This window comes from Ictidomys tridecemlineatus, chromosome 4, assembly GCF_052094955.1.
Source record: "Ictidomys tridecemlineatus isolate mIctTri1 chromosome 4, mIctTri1.hap1, whole genome shotgun sequence".
NCBI classification, from domain to species: Eukaryota; Metazoa; Chordata; class Mammalia; order Rodentia; family Sciuridae; genus Ictidomys; species Ictidomys tridecemlineatus.
The window spans coordinates 99,196,768-99,223,299 of NC_135480.1; the positions used below are offsets into that span (position 1 = coordinate 99,196,768).

General features: G+C 43.7%; 1 long non-coding RNA gene and 1 pseudogene across 10 annotated transcripts in view; both read left to right on the forward strand.

Moving 5' to 3' along the window:
- Positions 1-756: 756 nt before the first annotated feature.
- Positions 757-1,446, forward strand: LOC101973443 (tRNA wybutosine-synthesizing protein 2 homolog; annotated as a pseudogene).
- Positions 1,447-2,468: 1,022 nt separating this feature from the next.
- The window catches only part of LOC110598447 (uncharacterized), a 139,556-nt gene continuing 115,492 nt past the window's right edge, over positions 2,469-26,532 (forward strand). For 8 of the 10 annotated variants that reach the window (XR_013437905.1, XR_013437906.1, XR_013437898.1 and 5 more), the window contains exon 1: positions 2,469-2,681. This is a non-coding gene — a long non-coding RNA (uncharacterized LOC110598447). Of the gene's footprint in view, positions 2,712-26,532 lie in introns of all 10 variants that reach the window. The other 2 variants (XR_013437903.1, XR_013437907.1) reach the window with 1 other exon arrangement.

A 26,532-nucleotide genomic window follows, 5' to 3' on the forward strand; every position in this document is an offset into this window, starting at 1 on the left:
TATGAAATTGCAATGCTCTCTGTAATGTGCTATATCCTGCTCATCTCTAATGTCACTTCTTTTCAAAAATCTTCCCCAGTTCTCCAGTGGAAGTTCTCATACTGAGCACCTTTTACGCTTCAATTCAATTCAGCTTAGAACAGTTCAATTCAATTCAATTCAATTCAATTCAATTCAATTCAGAAGACTTCACTGAATATTTTTTTCCAGGCAGCAAGTTTCTTTCTTTGGGACTGAGTAGACAATGATGCCATTAACAAAGGGAGAAGGATGACTTATACAAATAGAAGAGTAGTCTTGAGAAGACACTGAGTTCATATTTACCATACTGTGGTAGAGAGGTGGACAGATTGCATGGCATGGTACCCTTAAGAGTGTGTTTGGAACTCAGCCTCAGTGTTCACAAACTGCACGATCTTAGACAAGTTACTTATGTCTCTATGCCCTGGTTCCTCATTTTTCAGATAAGCATAATAATAGTACCCACTTCATAGGGCTGTTATGGTGTTAGGAGAATAAAATGAGATAATGTTTGTAAAGTACTTAGAATACTATTGGCACATAGTATTTTGAAGAAATGTTATTCAACAAATATATGTTCTTGGAGGTGTTGAGAAAACTCTGGGTAGAAGATAGGGACTTGGGAGTTGCTGGTATTTAGGTATGATAAAGACCTAGGAGCAAATGAGGGTGGGTATTTCCTACAGAGACTCTGTTGCATGGTGACCATGGCTGGATAGGGCATGCGGATAGTGCATGTTCTCCTTTGAAAACATCACTGAGAAGCTGCGAGTTGCATCACTGCCCTATGCTGGACAAGTGCTAGTGGATCGCTATGCAGGGATTGGTTATTTTACATTGCCCTTCCTAGTTCATGCTGGTGCTGCTTTTGTCCACACCTGTGAGTGGAACCCCCATGCTGTAGTCACTCTGAGAAATAATCTGGAGATGAACAGAGTAGCAGATTGGTGCCAAATACCCTTTGGGGATAACAGGAAACTGAAGCTCTCCAACACTACAGATAGGGTGAACCTGGGTCTGGTTCCCAGTTCAGAATAAGTCTGGACCATTGCCTGCCAGGTGTTAACGATGGGATATTGGGGGCATTTTGCATGTCCATCAAAATGTGGAATCTTTCCCAGGAAAGAATCTCCAGCCTCCTGGAAGCAGCAAAATGGAGAAAGGACATTGGCCTTATCCTCAGAAAATTATCACCAATGAATAGGAAAATGAAACTAACCAGAGATTTTAGGAGGAAACTGCTTTCACAGAGAGGCAAAGGTGGGCAGAATCGGCAGAAACTCAAATTGCTGCTCTTCTCAGCAAGTGCATGGGAAACCATGGAAGACACAGATCCTGCACATCCGACCGGTGAAACCTCATGCTCACTGTGTGGATCACATAGTTCTGGATCTGGAATGTCGCCCGGGTCCTATAGTTGGTTAGAGGAGGTAGGTTCAGTGAGTGACACAAGGGATCCCAGGGGCCCTTAATGCTTCAGCCCAGGCTAGTCTCAATTTTTTGTGGTGATCTTTTAAAACATTTTGTAGCTTGAAAGTAGACTCTAGACCCACCCAAATAATTTCATTTGTCTTCCACTGATCACATTGGGAATGTGCTAAATATCTAGGAAAAACAGATAGCTTATTAGAATAAGGTTCATCTGTGTAATCATTAAAAAAAAAAAAAAAAAAGACCTAGGAGCAAAAGATATTTTCCAGGGAGAATGTAAACTACAGATTGAGTGGCAAAGAGGGAAGAAATGAATTCTTTAGGGAATACCAATTTTTAAGGGGTAGAAAGAGGAAGTGGGCATAATGAAGGAGACTAAAGAGTAGTTTCTGAAGTAAAGATGACCCAGGAGAAAATGAGATTAGAAGCCAAATAAGTAGAGAATTTCGAGAAAGGGGTAGTGGTTAACAATGGGAAATGCCATAGCAACATCAAATAAGAACAGGAATAAAACAAAGCCATTTGTTCTGATGGCTAAGAAAGCATGTTTCAGGCTACATGCAATTCCAATTTATTTCTGCCTTCACCCACTAACTAAGCCATGAGTCTTCAATGTAAGGGGCCAAATTTATTATTCAGCCTTGTATACCCAGGGGCTAGCACATGCCTGCAGCATATCAGCACTTTCTCACTGTTGCTCAAATATTATTTTTGTTGCTAGACTCTCTAATGACACCTGATTCTTGGTCCACTTCACCCTTCCTGTCTATTGAATAATGAGACAGTAAACAAAGTTGAAAGAATCTCATTTCCTGTCCTGTCCTTTCTTCTTGGGGGACCCCAAGGAGACACCAGGCCAGTATTTCTTAGCACGGAGCATCCTTTTATGGTGAGACTAAGCCATTGCAGAAGGCCAGATGAAGTCCTATGAAGCCAAGGATGGGGGTAGCTGGCTGGTAAAAATCTCAGGAGGGACAATCAATCAGCTCGTTATTTATTTACAGCATCACCAGACAGAGATGACAGCTCTTCCTTTTAGCCCAAAGTGCAATAGCAAAGTTCCACAATTCTGTCTGCCACCAAGGGTTCTCTGGTGATAGTCATCCTACTCCCAGGAGACCCCCTGGCCACGGAGGGAGCAATTCCTCTAATGGGTAGCACATTGGGCCTGAAGACCTTTAATTCTCCTTCCAACTTCAAGATTGCAGGAGCCTAGGCAGCCACTGAAGGTTAGTGACCGCAGAGCTCCGTGTCTCCAGGTGAGGTCTGGTGAGGCAGAGTGGGGGAGTGCTTGGTGTTTACTTCCAGGCGGGCTTTTCAGACTTCTGCAGGATTGGAGGAGAAATGGAGACTGGCAAAGAGAAGGGAGGGTGTTCTGAGGAAGGAGTGGGGGAGAGTGTGGGCTACAGACTGCTGAGCCCCTGCTGAGAAATTGTAATTCCTCAGGCCCCCCATGGACCAGATGGAGGGGGGGAAGGAAGAGGAGGTGGGGGCGCTGGAAGGAGGGGGGGGAACTCTGACTCATTCTGGTGTTGACAAATAGACTGGATTCCTTTCACACGGCTGGACTTTGCCCTTTCAGGATGTACAGCCAGCGTCAGCACAGTGCTAATGGGGCTTTGAGAGTCTCCTCTTGATGAGCACGTCCCAGAAAGCAGGTATTAGCCATTTCTGCTGGGGAGGCAATGAAGGCATTTGCAGCTGAAATCGGCTTTCCCGGCTGCCCTAATAAAGCAGAGACTTTCAAAGCCCCATTAGCAGTGTGCTGACTGCAGCTTTACATCTGTACTAGCCCAGTTCAGGGGAGGGGAGCACAGGGCACTCATATCCCAGGCCCCAAGGAACAAACTGCCTGGGACCAAAGGGGTCTTCATTTCCGTTGAGAGATTGTGAGCTCCTCAAGAGAGAGACCTTGTCTTCTCCTTTTGGGGGGCCTGGTGTGGTAGCCAGCACAAAATAGACTCAACAAATGTTTATGGAGTTGATAAATGTGTTTGGAAGGGATCATCTGCTAAAAGGAGCTGGAGCATCACATTATGGATGGCTCTCAGCCTTGGTGAATGCAGAATATAAGCTTATGAGATGGATGAATGACAGGTAGGGCAAAGAGGGGGTTGGGAAGGAAAGGGGTGGGATGGTATGAGAGAAGAGGAAAGGTGGCACCTCTCTTCATCCCTTCTTCCTGAACTCGTCTACGAGGAGGAGACTCCACAGCCTTCCAGGCCTCCACAGGGAGAAGCCCCAGGACCACATTCTCCTTGTTAGGTTGTGAAGGTGGGGAGTGGCATGGGGGAGGGAGGGCCCCTTGCTGCCAGGCTATTTTATAAGTTGCATATGTCAAGGATTCAGTGTAGATGGGAATGATCTTCACTTTCTAGGTGAGGCAACTGAGCCTCTCGGAGGTTTCGTGCCTTGTCCAGATTTACAGAGATATAAGTGATAGAGCCAGAATTCAAAGCCAAATCAATCTGCTGTCCCAGCTCGCACACCTTCCCCTGACTAACTCGGTTTCCCCTCTGACTACAGAGCTCAGAGAGGCTGTCATTCTGGATGTCAATGGCTTTTAGACAGAAGGTCTCTTCCACGTGCCCTACTCGTGTGCACATGCCCTTTGTCAGGTAGCAATCTCAAAGTAGATTGTCCTATTTTCCCATCAACTGCTTCCTCTTTCATCATCCAAAGTAAATTTCTGGAGGATTAGTGGAGGGACCAGCACAGCAGCCCTGTTAGCCATCAGTGTCCTTCAGATCAGATGTTTCTTCAGGTGAAAGGGCTCTCCTCACCTCTCATTGCATCTTTCTGAATGCAGGAGCTTTCACAAAGACTTTCCAAGAAGCTCTGTAAAGAGAAATAAATAATAAAAAAGTAAGTAAATGGGATGAAATAGATATATCCATGCCTACTTAGGCAACTAGAGCTGCCCTGCCTCGTTGTATTTACTGCACACATTTGTTTGACTCACACTGTTTGTGTCATCACAGAAGTCTTCTATCAGCCTCTGGTGTGTGACTCGGGCTCTTTGCCTGGCCTGTATGCCATTTGAATATTTCCAGTCAAGAATTAGTCACTGCACATCTTTGCAAGTCCTCTAATCAGAGAAATTAACTCTCATCAGACACAGGAATTAATCTTTGTTAGTGTTGTTGTCAGTCTAACTCTGCCTTCCTCAGTGCCAGACGTGAAGAGGGATGTCCTAGGAGGGATCTGCTGCCACCACTGCCAAAGACCTCGATAGAATGAATGGTGGAGCTGGCCCCCCTCCTACCTGAGTTGAGGGGTATGTGTGACCCTCAAGGAATTCTCCTCTGGTGTTCAGCACTGACTGTGCTCCACACAGGGCTCTGAAAACATTGAGTGATTTGAATGTGTGAATAAAGTTCTGGCAGGAAAGAAGAGGAAGTCCTCTGGGAAGGAGAGCAAAGCAAAATGGTGACCAGCTAGGAGTTAGGTGGTGGGACACAATGGGGCAAATTCTTCATTGGTTGACCAGTGTTTTAAATATACAGACTTGTCTTTTGAAATCATCCTTTGATGGAGGTGTGTCTGTGGTAGCGGACAGAGAGGGTGGCATTCCCTCAATTGTAATTATGAAAAATTTGGAGCCAACTTGAAGCTATTCAGAGAGTCATGACTTCAGTCATACAGAGACTATAATGCTAAGAGAATCCGATTGCTTCAGAATAAATAAATGTGAGGTGAACACCATCTTCTATTATATATATTTTATATCCTCTCATTTACCCATGAAAAATATATTATGTGGATATATCTGTTACCATCATACCTGTTCACTCCACAGCACCTGGTTTTGTTGGTGTTGAGCTGTCTGTGTAGCTATTGTCTAGAGCATTCTAGAGTATATTTTTACTTGAAGTTACAAACTCTTTGTGTATGTGTTCCTTTTGCAGGATTAGAAGAATCTGGGGACTTTTCCCTGAGCAAAAGGTGGTAAGCAAAGTACTAGCCTGAGAATTAGGAGAGATGACTTCCATCTTGTTTTCTCACCATGTGCTCTGTAACCTTGGATATTCACTTCCTCTCTCTGGTCCTCGGTTTTCCCATCTGTAATATGTGGGTATTAAAGAGAAAAATCTCTAAGGTCTCTTTTAGCTCTGATCTTGTCTGTCAGTAGTGACTGAAGAGGAAAGGCCTTAGATATTATGGTCAAGAAGAGATGAGAATGTACACACACACACACACACACACACACACACATAATGCATATATAAATTATGTACATAAATAAACCATTAAAATTTGGATCACAGAGGAAATAATGTAAGTCACTTCCATAGCCACATTTCAGAGCTGCAGGAGTATTCCACCTGGATAGGGCTCTCTGTTTCATACTCTCCATTTCTTGGACGATTGTTTTCTCTGCTATTGGGATTAAAGAGAGAGAGAGAGAGAGAGAGAGAGAGAGAGAGAGAGAGAGAGAGAGAGAAAGCCTCCAAGACAAGTCACTTTCTCATTGGCCTGTGACATGCTACATGAACCATCTATATTATGGATGCAACCATGGATGCCACCAATGTTGATTCATACCTTGGTGACCTCATGGATCACTGACAGCCATGCCACCTGGCAGTCTGCCTGGAATTTACCAGGCCTGTCAGAAGTCCCAGCTGCACCTCCATTTTGCAGGCCCAGCAGCTCCCCTTGGGTTTCAAGCCTACTGTTGTCAGTTTAAGGAACAATCACATCCTCAAATCAAAAGTTAGGAATTCTAAGAGGAGCAGTGCTGCCCACAGATCTGAGTGGTGACTTGCAGAAGTACAGTGAGATAACAAAGTCTCTTTCAGACATCTTTTCATAATCCAAAGCCCTAGGTAGCTGATAAACAATGCACTGCCAGCCAGGCAGAGTTCTTGCTATCTTGTTGATGGAAGCATTCATTGTGAGGCTTCCTGGGCATCCTATTATGGGAGAAAGGAGGACTTGGACCACTTCTGCATAGTGTAGATTAATCTGCGGGTTGCATGACACCTTTACTTCATGGTCTTTGTCTCGTAACGTGTCGCGAGGGAGAGTGAACCGCTCTCTCTGGTTTTGGACGCTTGCTTTTTAATCTTTTTTGCTGCCTTTGATTTTACTTTTGGCTCCAGGGAAGGTGGGTTGTCATGGATAGAGCCTTGTGCCTGGCTTAGCACGCTGTGTGCTGGAGGAGCATAACTCTGAACACTCACCAGAGGGTTCAGGGCCAAAGTGACCAGATCTCCTCCTTTCATGGCCTTCATGCTTAGATGATCTCATTAGACCAAACCAGGTGCACAGCTACAAAACACGACTACCAAAACACAACCTCCTCCACTGCCACCACCACTGACCTAAAACTCTGCAAATTGCATCATAAGAGATTGAGGAAGGATTAAAGGAAGCGGGGCTGGAGGACACAGGTCAATGTCAATTTCTGAGAGCACCAGTACTTGGAGAGTGCACCTGACAAAGGTGTTGTTTTCCAGACTTACAACAAATGGATCCTGGGGTAAGGGCCTGGGTCTTAAAAGAAATAGTGCCACACACTCAATGGGACTAAAACAAATTTAAAATATGCTTTCTTTTTTTGTTCCTCTTTGTGGTTTCTGAGAGGTAGTAAGCAATGCTGTAGAGGGAAAGGCAGTGGTTTTGAAATCAAATTGGAATTTGTTACAGTTCCCCTCATTTACAAATCTGTAAAGTGAGGATAATAATATACTTTTCACGATTGTGATGAGGTTTAGGGTGGGTGTAAAGAGCATGGTACACAGTAGGTGCCTAGTAAATGGAAGTGTTACTTATTTGGAAGCATAATAATCTTCATAAAGAACCCAACCCTGCCAGGTACAGTGGCACAGGCCTGTAACCCCAGCAACTCAAGAGGCCCAGGCAGGAAGATTGCAAGTTTGAGGCCAGCCTGATTCTGTCTGAAGCCAATTTGACTCTGTCTCCAGATAATATAGAAAGGACCCAGGTAATGTGGCACATGCCTGTAACCCCAGAGACTTGGGAGGCCAAGGTAGGAAAATTGCAACCTCAAGACTAGCCTCAGCAACTTAGCAAGGCCCTAAACAACTTCTAGAGACCCTGTCTCAAAAAAAAAAAAAAAATATATATATATATATATATGTAAATAAATAAATAAACGGGACTGGGAAGTAGCATAGTGGTAAATGTTTTTTTTTTTTTTTTTTAAAAGAGTGAGAGAGAGAGGGGACAGAGAGAGAGAGAATTTTAACATTTATTTATTTTTTCTTAGTTCTCGGCGGACACAACATCTTTGTTGGTATGTGGTGCTGAGGATCGAACCCGGGCCGCACGCATGCTAGGCAAGCGCGCTACCGCTTGAGCCACATCCCCAGCCCCAGTGGTAAATGTTAAAGTGTCCCTGGGCTCAATCCCCAGTACTGGGGTGTTTGTGTGTGTGTGTGTGTGTAGAAGCAGAAATCAGATTTGCCATCATTGAAAATCTATTTTCAGTAACAGATTTGGTCTCTGTAGAAAAATGGGGTGATTTGGGGGCCTGGGGTTTCCATGTGATTTGTCAGGGAACTGACTGGTTCCTTATAGCCAGGAGGAAATGAACACTTTTTGTATTTGTCTAGGTAGTAAGGAAGAATGGTGGCTTAGGCCTTGCATGGTGAGATTTGTCTGGTTTGGAGAGCAATGCTGACCATAATCCCTTATAAACTCCTTGGAGGCCAGATGTGTTTCAGATCTCAGAAGTTTTCAGATGTTAGAAAAGTAATAAGGTGCAGTTATTGTATATTATATAATACCCCCAGCAGAGTCTGGGGCCTCAACTTGTAAGCAAAAAAAAAAAAAAAAAAAAAAAATTCAGATTTCTGCAGCAAATATTCATCTTAAGTGGGATAAATGAAGTCTACAAAGAAATTCAGGTCAGGTCAGGTTTTGCTGCCAGATGAGTTATGAAAATCTTAATATTCAGAGCTTTTTTCAAAATTGTACCTCGTTGATTTATAATAATAATAGAGATGATGATAAATAATAACAGTTGCCTTTAATAATCATTTTCCTTGTTGCCAGGGTCACTAAATGTTTTACATATATTTTCATATTTATTCTCTACAGTCCTGTGTGGCTGGTATTATTGTTTTCCTTTTAATAATGAAGAAAATAAGGCCCAGAGATATTAAGAAACTTACCGAGGTTACACAGGAAGTCAATGGCAACCCTAGGATCTGAATATTGATCTACCAATATCCAAATTATAAAATCTATGCTGAGGGTAAAAATAGATCCGTCTTTGTCCATGTGTGGTAGAGGTTGCCTAACTCTGGAATCCAAAGGATAGATTATAAAATAGCCTTATCTACAAGGCTATTTTAGGCTAATGGTTTGAGCCAGACTGGAAATGTCTTAGGCTGGCTAATGGTTAAGAGGTAGGAAGGGACAAGCGGTAAATGGGGTGTGTATGACATAAAGCTGGCCATTGCCATATCGGCAAACCAGCTGCATGGACATGAACATGGTCTGGTCAGCCTTTGACTTTGGTCTGATCTCCTATCATTCAAGAAAAGCTTCCTTCATGTTTCAGTGACCTTAGTTAGAACTCAGTTCTGCAGAATGGTGAGTGAGATGCCCAGGTCCAGACCAGGCCTCCTCTCTGTGTATGACCTCTATTGTGTGGGTAGAGTACTACACAGAAAAGAAAAAAAAATCCTAATGAGCCTTAATGTGGGAGGAAATGGCCATCCTAAAAATAACGCCAGGCCCTGTGGAGTAATGACATCATTAGCCAGCCAGCCTAGGGGGATTCTAAGCACTTTTGACTAGACATTTTATTTTAGCACAAGATGTATCAAGTAGATCTATTATGCTTGTCAGCCCAAGCAAGGGTTGCAAGGCAAGAATTAAGTGAAAGGGGCATGTGAAGGGCCATGACACTTCTTTTAATCACATTTTACATAATTGGAATAGTTGCTATTTCCAAATCTTTGGCCAGGCGGTCTTTATGACCACAACAAAACAGATCTAGGAAGAGAAGAAATTCTACTGTCCGGAGAGGAGCTGACATTTTAACTTAATTCTATGTCTTGGGGAGGAGAAGAGGCCTGGGGAACTGGATTACCAAGAGCTGCTGAGAAAGATGGAAGTAGATGTCATGGAGAATTCCTCGGCCCAGGATTATCCTTCTCTTTTTAGCTGACAAGTAAGCAGAAGGTTTCCTCCTTCCCATGGTCCTTTCCCTAACAGGGTTCTTAGAATCATGCATGAAATAACAAGGTCTTATCACCCTCTGCTTAGCCTCCTCTACTTGACCATGAGCTCCGTTAGGCCAGGATTGGATTTCTCCTTCCCTTCTTCCCCTGCACTCGACATAGTGCCTGCCATGTACTGGGACCTGCAATAAAAATGTGCTGAATTAAATCAAATGCCTGTGAATTAGTTTTGTACATCTCTGTTTGCCCACTTGTGAGAGGTTATTATTAATGTATCCTGCTCCCAAGATGGAAGGGGAAGCCAGTCCTTCTCTAAAATGCAAAGCAGTAAAGTATGCACTGGGCTAGGGACCTGTGGCTTGAGTCAAGTGATTCTGAAAAGCTAGGCTCCCCTTCACATAAAGTATTGTCAAAACCCCTTATTATCTCTGGGCTTCAGAGAGGGAATAAGTGACATTGCACCTGGTTGTAAAATGTAGACAAGTCAGCCTAATATTGATACCCAGATCTCAGGGGTCTTTCCCTTTCCAGTGCGTGGGTCCCGATTGGGCGTGTGTTATGGTTTAGATGGGAGGTGTGCCCCACAAGCTCACGTGTAAGACAATGCAAAAAGGTTTGGAGGTGAAATGATTGGGTTATAGCCTTAACCTAATCAGTGAATTAGTCCCTGATAGGCTTAGCTGAGTGGTAACTGTAGTGATGGGGTGTGGCTGGAGGAGGTGGGTATTGTTATGGCTTTGGGGCACATATTTGTATCTGACAAGTGCAGACCTCTCTCTCTGTCTCTGCTTCCTGATGGTCATGTGAGCTGCCTCCCTCTGCCACATGCTTCCGCCATGATATTCTGCCTCCCTCGATCCCCAAGGAATGGAGCCTGCTGTCTATGGACCAAAACTCTGAACCCTGAGCCCTCAAATAAACTTTTCCTTCCTTAAAATTATTCTGGTTAGTTCCCTTACTCACAGCAGCAAAAAAGCTGACTAAAGCAGCGTGGCTGTGGAATTCTCCTGGGTTTGCCCCTCTGAGGTGTGACCACTCGTTACGTGGCCTGCTGCATGTCTGGCCACGCACTTGTTTCTCCCCAGAACAAAGTGTCTGTTGCAGCCGCCTCCCTCTCCCCCTCCTTTCCCTGCCCTCCTTTCCCACTGGCAGTCTTCACTCAGCCTTTCCTTCTCTTTGCTTGGCCCCCCCTGGGGCCTGTCATAATTAGAAAAGGAGGAAGGAGGGGAGCCATCCAAGCCCACCAGGGCTTTGGAGGGAGTTGGGACCATGTGCTGGGGACCCAGAGCTGCAAAGGTTTTAGTCTTTCTTTTCTTTCGGCCTTAGTACTTTCAACACACAGGGCCCTTGTGTGGAAGCCAGGGAGGGGCCGAGTCCAAGAACCATAGTTTTGCATGAAAATACATGCATAGGAAAATATGAGTGCAGGTGTGTGTGTGTGTGTGCAAAGATGTGAAGGAAGATGGGTGTGGATTTACTGGTGTGTTGTGCTTCTGGTGGCAGAGCAATGGAGAACGGGTGTTTCATCTGGAAACTTTAATCAATGTCAACTTTGGGGTTTAATTCTCTAGGGAATCCCTACATGCTAGCCCTTTTTTCTGCCCTCCTCTTGCAGTTCCTTTAGGTCCTCCTTTAAGAAAAGGATAACAGTAGTTGGAGTAGATGGCTGGAGCCATCCCAAATCTGTTCTCCTGGGCCTAAACACTAGGGAGGCCCAGGTGAGTACGCACATGCTCTGTACGGCTGCGCTCGGAGATGGATGCGGGCTTTTTCAGCTTCTTCTGGGCCACCGTCTCGCTCCTGTGCCGGCATTTTCCTGAGCAATGCTGAGGGGATCATTAATCTGTCTCCTTGCTATTTTTCTGCCCAGCCCTGGGGACGACTCTGGCCTATAAATCAGCTCAGTACAGAGTGGGAAAACCAAGAAAGGGATACAGTAAGAAGGAAAATAGCCACTCAGGAAGGATACAGATCTGAGTTTGAAACCCAGAAAATGGAGGAGGGAGGAAGAGTGATCTTTTGAGGAAAGAACACAGAGAGACAAAGTTGCACCAAGCTGGCGGCTAGATCTGGGACAAAGGAGATCTTGAATCTGGTCTTCAAGATGTTATCCTAAGCTTCTTGCTCCAGCTAATCTCTCTGGGCTTGAACTTGGCCATCTGTTAAGGTGGGATCCCACCATGTCCTCACTCAGCGTTGTGAATTCTCAGAAACTAGAGCATGTGCAGAGAAAGAAAAACAATTCGTACAAGCCAACAATTCAAACCCTACATATTTGCTCATGCCAATTAATTAACAAGAAGTACTCATGGTGAAGATTTGTAAGCAGCTCTGTAGTAGCTGGGAGGCAGTGTGGTCAGTGGAAAAACACAGTTGGGTACTGATTCTGAGTCTATGGGCAGCAGTTCATTAATTCTGGGCCTGTATCTCAGTTTCCTCATTCTTTTTACATTTTACTCCCTTATTTTTGGCACTTGGCTACATCCCCAGCCATTTTTAACTTTTATTTTGAGGTAGGGCCTCACTAAGTTGAAGAAGCTGGCCTCAAATATGTGATCCTTCTACCTGAGCCCCCAGAGTTGCTGAGATTATAGGCATGTGCCATTGTGCTGGGCAGTTTCTTCATTCTTTAAGACAAATATGAACTCTGAGGTTCTGTGAGGATGTCAGTTGTCACCATCAACGATTGCAAATTATTCACATTTCTCCCAATGACTCCTCCCTAGCTCAGCAATCATTCACAGCCTCCATGACTTGCAGGGAGGAGGGGTTGCCTCAGTGGGCCCATTGCAGTGGGTTTCAGCTCTAGCCCACTGCCTTCCAGGCTGCATGGGCTCAACTACTCCCTTTAAGGTCAAAATTTTTTCTAGTGACTTTTATATTCTGCTTGATGACTTCAAGAGCTTAGGCTCTAGAAGCAAAAGGACGAGGGATTAAAGACACTGATAAACTCTGTGATCCCCAGAGAGACCCTGGGCCTCCATGAGGTCCTGTAAGCACATCTATGAAATGGAACCATGACACCTGCCTAGTTGGTTTCATGTGAGTACTGGGGACAGTGAGCAGCAAGCACATGGTACAGTTCCTGCATTCAGAGAAGACTAACTATTACCTCAAATTACTATTAATTGGAGATAAGACTGGAAAGAGATAGGGTTAGTGGGAAGTGGGAATGAATGTACCCCTCAGGCAACATTTCACAGGCCAGGTAAAGTGTGTGTGTGTGCTTGTGAGTGCATGCACATATGTGTGTGCACATGGGTCTGGTCATGTGTATCAAAATGTATGTGAGAGTACATACATGCATAAGAATGTGCAAGCATGCATGCATATGTGAATATGCACAAGTGGATGAGTGTGGCTCTGTGAGAGTGTGTGTCTGTACTTACTAGTTCTTCAGATGGACTTCGCCTTTGCTCATCTTCTCTTTCTGTCGGGAACATTCTTCTTCCCTCCCCTATCCTCTAAACACCTATTAATTTATCAAAATTTGATAAATTAATTTATTTAATTAGTTTATGTTATCTCCTCTTTGAACCATCCCTGAACTTTTGCGGGGAGAGTTGATCATTCCCTTTTCTGCTTCCTTCTGCCTTTATTTTAACTAAGAGGCAGTCAGTAGAGGAACTAACTATACGGGATCTGGGTCATGGGTTTGACTCTAGGCTCTCCAACTTATAGGTGAGCTACTTGGTCTTTGAATGAAGCTTCCTCACCTGTAATATGAAAATAATAGCACCTTGCTCATACATTCATAGGTTTAAAGGATCTAACACCTGCATAGCATTTCACATGGCCCTCTGATAGAAAGTCCATGCTCAGCCCTTGTCAACTATCATCATGATTACTTGATGCCTAATATTATGATATTAGAGTAGATCATTACATTCATGTCCCCAAATCTGTGAACTCTCTGGGAAGAGACTTTTCCTGTATCACCTACCCAGTTGCTTGGCATCCAGTAGCAGCTTAGTAAACATTAAAATGTTACTTCTTCCTTCTTGTCTTTATTTGTCTGCTGTCCCACATTAGCCTCTCCAGATTCTCCTTTATGTTATCAGCAGCAGAAAGACTTGTGAGCTAGAGTACAGCCTCATCCCTATACAAAATACGTCCTCTGTCAACACAAAGATCCACACTGTAACTAAACTTAGCAGGCATTCGGTTCATATTTATTACATCACCAAGGCTATTTTTTCCTGTGGTTGTCTTCAATGGACTTAATTGAAACACTAAAAATCCCCGCTGACCCATCAATGAGTCTAAGGCCAAAACTTCTGGTAGGACAACACCCTACTGTTGATGCCTCATAGAAAGTTCCCTCAGCCACCCTCGTTTGCACATTCCCCAATCATGCAACATCGGAACCAAACTGGGACCAGGGAGAGAAAAGGCCAGCTCACCACAGAGAACTGGTCCTCAGATGCCTCAGAACAAAATGCATACAAATAAACCATTGTTCACGACAGAGACTGGCAGCCTCCCTAGCTCATTATTCTGTTTTTGTTTTTTCTCATCCCTCTTTCTGAAGGGATCTTGAACTAGAGGTTTAGTCCCACTCTGGTTTCTCAGGCCATTTTGAATGAGGTAGGATGTAATGGTTTGGATGTGAGGTGTCCCCCAAAAGCTCATGTGTGGGACAATGCAAGAAGGTTCAGATGAGAAATGATTGGGTGGTGAGAGTCTTAACCTGATCAGTGAATTAGTCCCCTGATAGGGATTAACTGAGTGGTAACCAAAATGGTAGGGTGAGGCTGGAGGAGGTAGGAATTAGGGTGTGGCTTAGGTGTACATATTTATATGTGGCACTTGTCAACTTCTCTTTCTCTGCATCATGTTCTGCCTCACCTCCAGCCCCAAGAAATGGAGTCGACCTTCTATGGACTAAGACTTCTGAAACTGTTAGCCCTCAAATAAACTTTCCCTCCTCTACAACTGTGCTGGTTGGGTCTTTTAGTTGCAGCAGCAAAAAAGCTGACTAAAACAGAGGCTAAAGTTCATCCTGCCAGTGAAGGTTGAAACGAAGTTGTGTTCTGTGGAGTCCAGGATTTGGAAAACTTGGATGAGCTTGAGTATCCAAGGAGCCTCCTACTCAGAGAAGCATTTCCTGTGCTTCTATTATTTAATCCATAGGCTAAGACTTCTGTCCTGATGCATTATCCTGTAAAGTTCTCCCACTCTATAATTTTGGGGCCTCCTGGTTTCGTTGACAAACCCTTACCTGCTGGGACCACTATTGTATAACTCATCAATAATGGGATCTCTGAGAGTCTGTGTGTTTCTTATTTGTCTTTTTTCTAGGGTTGATCCCATCTTTCTAACCTTTTGCCCACTGCAAGAGTCATGATGTATATGAATATAATCACTTCCCTTTGCCTCCCCTAATCTTTGGTCTTTAGAACTCCTCAGATCCATGATTGACTTTGCTTAAGTGTGTGTAGGCATGCATATAAGAGTCTTTGGGCTCCCCAAAATCCCAGCCAGAAAGATTGGGCCAGTTGCTTCCAGAGCACTGGGGTCTAGATAAGCATTGTAAAAGCTGTGTGGCTTTTTAGGGGTGGGTTATGTTGCCATTTCTGAGCAGGAGGTTTAGCCAAGTATGTATATGTGTGAGGTTTAGCCAAGTATATATATGTGTGCATGCGCATGAATGTAAAGAGAAACAAATGGGAATTCAGTTTTGGATATGTTCAAAGTAAGAAACGTATAAAAGCTACTGGAGGGATTTCCAGAAGATGGTTAGATATGCAATGGTAGAACTCAGGAGAGATGTCTGGGTGCTAGACAGACTTGGGAATCATTAGGACATGTTAGGTAGTTGAATCTATCCAGGAAGACCATGCAGAATGAGAAATGGAGGCTGAGTCCTGAGCCTGGAAGATCCCCAACATTCATGTCATAGGCAGAGGAAAAGGAGCTGTCATGAAGTCTGAGAAGAAATGCCTAGAGAAGTAAGAAGAGAACCTGAGTAAATGGACTCTCCAAAGCCAAGGAAGAAGAGAATTTCAAGAAAGAGGAATGATTAGTAAGCTAAGATCTGAAAGCATCTATTGTTGTTAATCACAAAATGTTACTGATGGTTTGGGGAAGCACTGTTCCAGTGGTCTTGGGGGAAAAAAGCCAAACTGGCATTGACTGTAGCATCACTGGGAGGTAAAAAGGTGAGGATCCTTTGGAAAATCTAGCTGTGAAACGAAGAGGGACTACAAGAATGCTTGGCGTATTAGGGTTCTTCGGAGAAACAGAACCAATATTACAATATAATGAATCGTGGAGGCCAAGAAGTCCCATGATCTGCCTTCTATAAGCTGGAGACTTAGGAAAGCTGGTGATTGTCTTCACTCTGAGTCTGAAGTCTGGAGAAGCTGGAGAACTGTTGGTGTAAGTCTCAGACTATCAGACTATGAAGACGAGAGAACCCAGAGCTCCCAATGTCCATGATCCAGTGAAGCATGTTCTAGCTCAAGAAGAGAGAATGCATTTGCTCTTCCTCTTTTTATTCTATTCAGACTTGCAGTGGATTGGATGACACCCACCCACATTGCTGAGGCCACATTGTTTTTACTTATCCTACCTATCCAAATGATTCAAGTGCTAATCTCTAGCCTTATAAACACACTCAGAAATAGTATTTTACCAGCTATCCAGGCATCCCTTAACCAGTTACAGATGACACAGAGTTAACCATCACCATCTGGCTTGATTGTTTTGTTTTTAATTGAAGAGACTTGAGTGTATGTGTGTCCTCAGGGTAAGTAGAAGGGGAGTTATGCATAGGGATAGAGAGGGGATTTCTAAAGGGGAGAACTTCCTGGTGAGGCAGCAGGGCACCAGGTGCTAAGCACAGGCAGTAATAAAGATAAGCCTTGGACAGGAGAGGAAGCACTCTTTGCTTTTAGATGGAATCTAGCAACCAACAATGAGACAAGGAGAATGACCAGAAGGATGTTGGGTGGCAGGTCAGTGGCCTGCATGCTAACATTTGGCAGAAATAACCCACGTGGACAAATTAGAGTTGCTTGAACTTGAAATACTGAAAATAATGAAACTCTCCAAGTGGCATTTCAGGGGCTCTGACACACATTCGCGGTGACCCATGATGGGACAGGAGGGATTGCCAGTGACCCTAAAATGCTACTGCATGGCACCTGCCTAGTACTAATGGAAGATGGAGATTGTGCCTGGAGAAAGGGCCACCTGGGAGGTACTGGTCTCTTGAAGGGGATGCTGGGCAGGGGCTTCCCTTTGGGGACTGATTGCAAGGCTCCCTTGATGGGGCCTTTCCTTGCCCACTACCATTTTTCTTCATTATTTCTGCTATGTCACCCGTCATGTTGTCAGTTTCCTCTCAGAATGGCGATAAATGGCGCCTCTCATGTGGTGTCCTTAGGGGACACCTGTTATTTATTTCGATGATGGGCAAGATGCCACGGCTAATTAAGAAAAATCGTGGGCTGCCCACAGGCAATCCGTGGTTTCTTGTCAGCTGAGCCCCACAGTCCTTCACCCCACACTGCAGCCATTTCTCCTACTGAGGAATTTTGGGGACCGGGAGACAGGAACAATGGGCGTTGCCTTCTTCTTTATCCTATAAATAGTTCCACACCATTCTTCTAGCTAAAGTACATGGGGAGTCATAGGCCTAAGCCGAATGAATACTGCTTCTAAGTCTTGAGCCTGGGGGAGTGACAATTGAGTTCTTTCTTTTGTCTACCTTAAGACATCTGAAGACAGCACCAACAGAATGTTTATCCCTTGTGCCTTGGCAGGGAAGGAAAGGCCACTTCTCTGGGCCAGGGCTGCCTGGACACAATGACCTAGATAACCGAAATGAGCTTTCCTTATGCCTGGACTACCTGGCTGAGCCTAGCCTGAGTTTCTCAAAGTGACACACATTGCAGGCTCCCCCCATTTGTGACCAGTCTCTTCTGAATTCTTCAAATTTCCACCCTGTGAAACATGGTGGGAAGATTTTGTGTGTGTGTGGCGGGTAGGTAGCATCTTCCCCTAGAGAGGCAGCCCGGGGTCTCTGGGACCCAGGTGGTAGGAAAAGGACTGAGGATAAAATGGGAAGTCTGGCGTGGAGACTGCTGGCATGAGAATGGGGCACCAGGGTGTGCCTAAGTCTTTCTTTAAAGACTCTGAAAGGATGCGAGCAGAGACTGTCCCAGGACAGAATTGCCAGGATACTTCTTGGGCTTGCAGCACCCTAGGTATTGGGGAAAGGTTTGTAGAAATTACTTCAGGTGCCCATGTTGCCTGTGTGCTTAGTGGATTCTTTATAGTCCTGACAAAGAAGGCAAAGGGTGGGGTTCCAGAGCAGGGGGAAGGGGTGAGATACAAAACTAGGCTTGGAATAGGGTTGGCTGGAGGTTGGGCTAAACCCAGCGTGAAGGCCTTACAGTGGTCTGTGACCCAAATGTGGGCCAGGAAACTTGGGTCCAGCCTGGAAATGCAGAATCAGGCCCATTGTGCCTTCTCCCTCTGCCGGTGCCCGTGGCTTCCAGCCCTTCCTGCTGGCCTGGCTATCAGAACTGCTGCCTGAGAAGAAATTACATTGTATTCCAAGACGTGATAACTTCAGAGCAGGCTGTTTTCTTCACACTGGGACACACTACTGCCTCCCCCTTCTATCTCCTCTTTGATTTCACATTGTACCTGCTTTAACACACAGTTCAGGACAAAAGTCCTCTGTGTGTGGCTCCCTTCTCCTGCTCACCCTCTGGCGTCGCCGCTCCCTGCCCCCATCCAGCCCTAACACACTCCCGGCAGAGACCAGTAGACCACAGAGATGTGACCTGGGGTTGGCATTCCAAGGACCTGAATGCTTCGGGAATTGCAAATGTCTCTGATTAAAACCAGCGGGGCTAATCTGAGCACAAGTTGCTACAATACTGAAGGAAATAACAGTCTGCTGGGTCTCTGACTCCCCAGATCTGGGAAACCAATATTCATAGGAAGAAAAGAAACAAAAGAAGACAGGGAAAGGAAGATATAGATGTGGATGTGTGCCTTTGGACCCCATTTTGCTTAGACCAGCCCAGCTCTGATGACACATGACTTTGGGCTCATCCACACCTACAGCTGGTTTCACAGTCACACAGCTTCCTGGGTAGATGCAATTTCTAGAAATAACTGGAAAACCCCAGGAGGATCCTAGTGTTCTGGACCCACCCATGAGATTAGGAATACTCCCACTCAAGTTCAGATAAACTCAGGTCCTGCTGCCCTGGGTCAGTAGTATCACTAGAAAGGAAGGCTTGCTCAGGATGAGAAAGGAAACCCTTGTCAACCCTCCATGCCTAAACTTTTGGAACCTTCAGCTACTATATTTTATAGCTAATTTTTTAGGCAGGATTGCCTCTGAGCATTGACCATTGTTGCAAGGTCAGCTGTTAGGGGGTTGGTAGAGAATAAAGGGTAAGGAGCATGTTGAAGAAAGGATGCAGACACAGAAACCCAACATCCCTTAACAACTCTAGACTCAGAAAGTCACCTGGGAGACATGAGATTGCTTCTCATCACGATGAGTTTACGGCACACTAATACAGAGTGCTGGGAAAGGAAGTGGGGTACAACAAAGTCTCTTTTTAGCACCCATCTTGCTCCAGAGTGAGCCCTCAAGATCCCCCGGCTGCAAGGGCAGCACCCTGGTCTGTCTGCCATTGTTTGAGCTCTTGGGACAACAGCTGCCTGTTATAGCAATGCTCAGCCCATAAGAACTTCTTCTAATAGCTTCCCTGCAGACCCAGACCCCTTCACAGTCTGCATGAGGATCTGTCTGAGTAATATGGCACAAGGTCCACAATTCAGGTGTAGATGTAAAGTCCACTTTGACAATTTTCTCATCTCTGTTATTCTAGAAAAGTTTTTTTTTTTTTTTCAGAATTGGGATCCCCCATGTAGATTCCCTCATATCTTCTCAAAGAAATCTGTATTATTTTCTTAATTGAGCTCATTTCAGAGAGAAGATGATAATTGAACAGGACCTTCACATGTGCCTGAGTTCATTGGGTGGATGGTATTGGTTCTTGTACGCATTCACAAGCATTCATGCCTGATTCTGAATGCCAAGTACTGTGTAGCCACTGGATTTACAAAGATAAGGTTACTGACTTGAAGGAAGATACAATTTAATGCAGGAGATCGACAGAAATAATTAACCATGAGAGAAGACTGGATGGAAGAAGTGCTAAACAGCAGCATCTGAAATGATTTCTGCCTTGAGATTCAGTCTGCTGCTGAGTCTGGGCTGAGCCACTGGCCACCTGAGACAGATGCCCATTGTCTTCAAGTTTTTCTGAACTAACTCCAAGTAACTAAACCTTTACTACTGTGGAATGTCTGCCTTATCCCTCCTGCCAGGAATGCCCGGATGTGAGCTTCTTTCAACCAAATGACAACAATTATCATTTCTGAAAGCCCAGTACTTCACAGATATCTTTGGACTTTGGAAAAATCATTGTGTTAGTAAGTGAGAGAACCTAGATTTACACCAAAGTATGTCTAATCTTATGTGCTCTTATTAATACATCATCTTGCTTCTGTATAAGTTTTGGGGTTGGATTTACTCAAAACTACTTTGGAATGAGATGGGGGCATATATGATTATTTAAAAAGTCTCCTTTAATCCTTATAGCAATCTTGTACATTAGAGAATGATATATACTTTCTTGGAAGAGTTGAGACCTAGCTTGTTTAAAATTAAAAGAGTGATAGTAATGCCACTGTGCTTTAAATTTGCCAAAGAGCTTGCACACACATTATACCATTTCATCCACTTAAACACTTATATATACAGTCAGATGGCACCCATATTAGTTACCCCAAATATATCATCTATTTAAAGAACTCTTATTCATGGCAGGCATTCTTCTAAGTGCTTTACATATATTAATTCATGAGAACTTATAAGGAGTCATAATTATGATTACCATTCTAAGGATAAGGAAACTGAGACATAGAAGGGTTGAGCAACTTGTCCTGAAGCAGAGAACCAGTAAATTCAATGCTAAGATTGATTTGAACACAGTCAGTCTGTCTCTTAAGACTATGTTATATATTGAGGAACATTTTTTTCAGCTCTTTTTTTGAGTCAGATTTTCTAATTATAAGGGGTCAGTTTATCAGCCTCATTTCCAGCTAGCTGAAGATCTAAAGCTTGTATGTTTGAATTACTTCTTAGGCATTTCCAGGGGCAAGATGGGCTATGTGGCTTGAGTAGGAACCAGGCAGCTCCAGGCAAAACAAAACAAGAGAAAGAGAGAAATTAGGAGAGTAAACTTAGGCATCTGGTTGTATATGAGCATGGCACTGTGGGGAGTGGTGTTGTGAACAATGTGAATAACATGGAGGAATATGGACAGTTAGTTGGAACTGGATTGAACTGGGCCTTTATTCCGCCCTAAGGAATGATCCCATTGCACTGAGATCCACTGAAGTATTTTCAGGAGGGGGTTGGCATTACCAGCTTTTTATTCCTTAGAAGAGTTATTCTTGTGTTAGTGTGAGGATGAAACGGAGCGGGAGGAGGCTAGCTATCATTATGAGCCTTTTGCAGTAGTTCAAATAAGAGACAATGAGATCAAGACAGGAGTACCCCCAAGCTAAGGCAGCGGAAAGGGGGACGAGCAGATGAGAGACTTGAGGGCTATTTGAGAGTAAATGGACAAGACTTGATAACTGGATTAGAAGAGAAGGAGAGGGAGAATATGTGCTTAATTTCTCAAGTTATTGTCTTGGCTAACTTGGTGATACTATTAACTATGGAACTGTGGGTATAATGGGTTTTATGAGGGAGATAATGTTTGGTATTGGAAATTTTGATCTTAAAGTGCTCTGGGGAAATCTAGTTATAGGTAATTAGGAATGATAGGTGTTTCTTACAAATCAATAAACAACAACAAAAAAACCCTATCTCTACAGAATAAAATAGACAAAGAAAATAAAAATGCAATTTTCAAAGAAATAAATGCAAGGGACAGTAAACAAGTAAGTGGTAAAGCCAAGTAAATAAATAAATAAATAAACTATGAAATGTTATTGAAATTATGAGAAAAATAGATGAAATTATAGGCAAATGCTATTATCTATTCTTATAAGGGGTTTAGGAAAACTGGTACTCTCATCTATTACTGCACTACAGATTGGGATCCAGATTGGTACAATCTTTTTTCAGGGTAATTTGGCAATATTTATGAGCAACCTTACAAATGTTTCATGCTTGAACCTAGCAGTTCAGCTGTGGATGGTCATTGTCGTGTTGTTTATTATAGTAGAAAATGTTGAAACAAGGCTAATTCACAAAAACTAGAAGAAAAGTTTAAAAGAATTTTGATACAGTCATCATGGAATTCTGCATAGGCATTAAAATGATGTTGTAGAGTTATATTTCCTGGTTTGTAAAGATTTACAACAAAAAAAGAATTACCCAGGCAATATGTAAAATATGACCAAAATTTTAGTGAAAGAAGGCATTTTTTGTACCAAAAAATTCTAAAAGGTTAGTATCCATAAAACAATCACTAGTGATTATTTCTTTGGAAATTGGAGCTTCAGGTTTTTTGCCTTTGGAATGTTTTTGCTTCTCTGCACTTCCCAATTTTCTATAGAAACCACACATTACTTGTGTCATTTTTAAAAGTAAGTTAAGCACCTGAACTAGGGTGATCAAGATTACTTTTTACAAAATGATGAACACTGAAGATGAAGAACTGGGGGCATTGACAAACAGGTGAGAGTGGATGAAATCAACCAGGAAGGGCAGGGAGAGGCAGGAAGCAAAACCTGGAGTCCCGAGAACAGCAGGCTTTGTGGAGAAATTTAAAGGGAAACCCGTGAAGGGGCATGAAAGTGGGGAGAGATGATGGGAGCAAGCAATGTCCTGTGGCAAAGACCAAAGGAAAGGATTTCCTAAAGAGGTGATCAACTGTGTTGGGGACAATGAAGAGACCCAGTAGTAGGTCAAAGACTGAAGGGTAGTCACAGGATATGAAACGAGCAGGTCTAAGAGCCCTTAGTGGGTGCAGTGTTAGGAGCACTGAGGAGGCAGAAGCTAGATGACTCTGGGCTGGGTGGAGAGTGTACAGTGAGGAGCTGGAGATAGCAAGCAGAGATAGATAGACTATTTGAGGAATGTTGGTGGGTTGGAAGGAAAGAGAATGAAGCTTGTAGGGTAAAAAGAACTGACCAATGGGATATTTTTAATAGAAGTGTGTTTTTAGATTGAATTGAAGGAAGCTCTTTTCAGAGAAGAAATTGAATAGGTGGGGATAAGTGGGGATAACTATTTAGATAAGATTTGAGGGAGGCAGAAAAGGAAGGAATAAAGATCACTTGTGGAAGGCCTGGGGATATAGTTCTGTTGCTAGAGTGCTTGCATAGCATGCACAAGGCCCTGGGTTTAATTCCCAGCACCACAAAAAAAAAAAAAAAAAAAAAAAAGATTGGTCCTGGAAAAGGGGAGGATCCTCCCTTTCTGTAGAACAGCAGAGAAGGCAGTCTAATTCCTGGGCTGAGCTGCCTCCCTCTGTCCTTCAGGACTTCAGGATTTATTGCATCAGTTATTGGGCATTTCCTCCTTCTTTGAGAATGACCTCAGTTGAAGAGTTGCCTCCAACAAGGCCCCAGCCCTTCCTGGGCAGTCTCAGTCTTGCTCTGAGAAGGGTACTGTGTTTGGTTTAAAGTTCTGGTGTTGTCTTGATCATCCTTAGTGATTTTTGTCTTTGAACTTGTGCTTTGCTATGTCTATGTGTGTGAGCAGAGGAAATTGGCACAGGTTCAAGTCTTTGCTTCCTTGCAACCGTCTGTGGATATAGTATTCAGGGCCAGCATGTTGCTTCCATCCATGCTTAACTTGTACTTGCCTTGAGTCTTGTTCAGCTCTCATGCATCTGGGTCCCTAAGTTCTGAGCTCATGTTTTATATGATTGTATCTATAACTGAACAAATGGAAAACTGACAACCCAACCTGACCATACTTTCCCTTTAGGCAGAATTTGTTTTGATCATAGAAAAAAGACAATGGAATTCTAAGAAACAACCAAGGAACCCTATCATATCCTTCTTGCTTGCATTACTTTTCCATATCAGCCAAACAATTATGCTGAAATGATGACATATGAGGACAGGGAAAGATAGGGTACTCTGAGTGCCTTTTCCTTTCCATCCTTCCTTTCTTACTATTGAGCTGATGGTTAAGGAGTGTTGATAGAATGAGTGAGTGCCAAAAAGGAAAACAGAAACAGTGAGTTATGTGTAGCATCCCACTGTTCCAATGAGAACAAATACAAATGCCTTTACAAACTGTGAAATACCAGTGATTTTGTGTGTGTGTGTGTGTGTTTGTGCATGTGTGTATGCTTATAATTGCATTTAAAACTGGTTCTGCACAATATAAAGATGAACAGTAACATTTTTCTAATTTAAAATTTTAACTTGACTTTGAATGATGATTGTCCCTGTTATGTCTTATAAGTAATAAAATATATTTTCTTGGTACTGGGGATGGAACACAGGAGTACTTAACAACTTAGCTACATTCCTAGCCCTTTTTGTTTTTTATTTTGAGACAGGGTCTCCGAAAGTTGCTGAGGACCTTGTTAAATTTCTGAGGCTAGCTTTGAACCTGTGATCTTCCTACTTCAATCTCTTGAATTGCTGGGGATTATGGACATTCACCACCATGTCTGGCTAGTAATAACATATTTTTAAAGAAAGGAATTTTATATACTAATATTTTTATGGGCATTTCCCCTGTGTGTGTGTGTGTGTGTGTGTGTGTGTGTGTGTGTATGTGTGTGTGAGTGTGTGTGTGTGTGTGTGTGTGTGTGCAATACTAGAAATTTAATCCAGAGGAACTCTACCATTGAGCTACAACCTGTCTTTTTTATTTTTTATTTTGAGACAAGGTCTTACTAAGTTGCCCAGGCTTACCTTGAACTTGTGATCCCTGTGCCTCAGCCTCCTGAGTCACTGAGATTATAGGCATGTGCCACCATGCCTGGCAAGAGAGTGGGTTCTTTGAACTAAAGAGTTGGCAGTGGGACAGTTTTCGGTGATGATAAAATCTAGGGTGTTGCCATGGAAGTAGGTCACATACAGGGAATGGAAGTTAAATTTGTTGAAGGAAGGGAAATCAAGAACCTGGGAGTTTCAGTTATTAGATGAGTCATCCACTTGAAGACGAAGGCCATTTGGGATGACGACAGAGATTCTGCTGGAAAGAAGACTTATGAGCCTGGGGCTTAAGGTCTGTAGGCATGTGTGAGGGTGACAGACCAGTAAGTGGTGGTGGCTGGACTAGAAAGAGTATAGCACAGTTGGACATTGGATCTCAAAGGGGGAGGAGCAGAGGAACAGTTTGTTCCAGTACAAAATTTGGCTCCAAAGGGCTGAAAAAAAAAAAAAAAAAGACTAACATTTAATACTGAAGGACCCACAGCATATATTCATTCCTGAAGGCAAGTAGGGCAAAGCCAGGGACTAATAGGAAGAACCCCAAGACCTAATTGGGAGGTAATAGATTCATAGACACAAATGTGAGCCAAAGATCAAGGGACAGAAAAGCAGAGAAAACAGCAGAACAGTCAGGGAATATGTATGGAGAGGGCCAATAATTGGGTGAGGCCCATTAACTAATGAGGGATTCAGTTCAGAGCGTGGTAGCTCCAGCAGCAGACACCCTTCACAGTCCTTGTGACCCTGTAGGAGCTGCTGAACGTCCATTGACCTCTGTCTCCAGGGTCCTCTCTGCTGCCAAGTTCTCTGAACATCAGCAGTGCTCTCTTCCCCACTCCCACTGCCCCACCATGGGGTGGTGAGTATATAATAAAAATGTGCCCAGGTCATCACAGTGGTGGCACATGCCTGTAATCCCAGCGACTCAGAAAGCTGAGGCAGGAGAATTGCAAATTTGAGGCCAGCCTGGGAAACTTGGTGTGATCTTCAACAACTTAGTGAGACCATGTCTCAAAGTAAAAAACAAAAACTGATGGGGTAGCTCAGTGGCTGATGATCCCTGGGTTCAATCCCCCATACCAAAGCAAAACAACAGCAAAAAATTTCCCAAAACATCTTTTTTTTTTTACTAAATTGATTTGAAAGTGTTCTGAGTTCCCAGGGTTGTCAATGTCCACGTGTTTTTCTCATATTTTGTCAAAGCTCACCTGGGCTTTCCAGGTCTTGAAAAGTGGATGTGAAGCCTCCTCAGGCTGGTGGTCAGTCTGGGGCTGGTCAGTGGATGAGCTGGCACCATCAGTGCAAACTCACTTGGGAGTCCTTCACAGAGGTGCCCAAGGCCATGGTCCAGAATGCGCTGGTCCCCACGGGCCCCCATGCAGTTCTCCAGAGTGCCACAGTCCTCCCTCCTGGGAGGCACTGCCTTCTCAGGCTCCGGTGTCTGCCTCCCTGTAAACTCCAGGCCTCTACCTTCTCCTTTGCCTTCCGGAGGTGCCAGCCATTCTCTCCAGGGGCAGGGCAGGCTTCTTCTCTGGCTAATACTTTTCGTTTCCAACTCTATACCATAAAGCCACCAAGCTCCTCCCCTACATGACAAATCCTATTTGATCAGTTGATTGTCTCTGAGTTTAAACAAAAATAATGGCACCTGGTAACTTTTCCTTAATGCAGTGAAACACAGGTAAATGTTATTAATAGAGTAAAGGAACTTAGCCCTCAAGGATATAAAAGCCTAAGGAAGGGACTAAAGGAGGTTTCTGAAGGAGGGAGGGAAATATCTTTGTGTCAAACCATCTGCAGAGAAAAACAAGACATAGGTAATTTCTGAGTTGGTTATTTTGCTCCATTAAAGTCTCTCTAAATTGCCCTGTTATATGCACATTCTCTGGAATGAAACATATGGGTGGATTTGGGAAATGGCCCTAGGAGGGGAGCATAATGGAGCTAGGCCTGTCACTGTGGT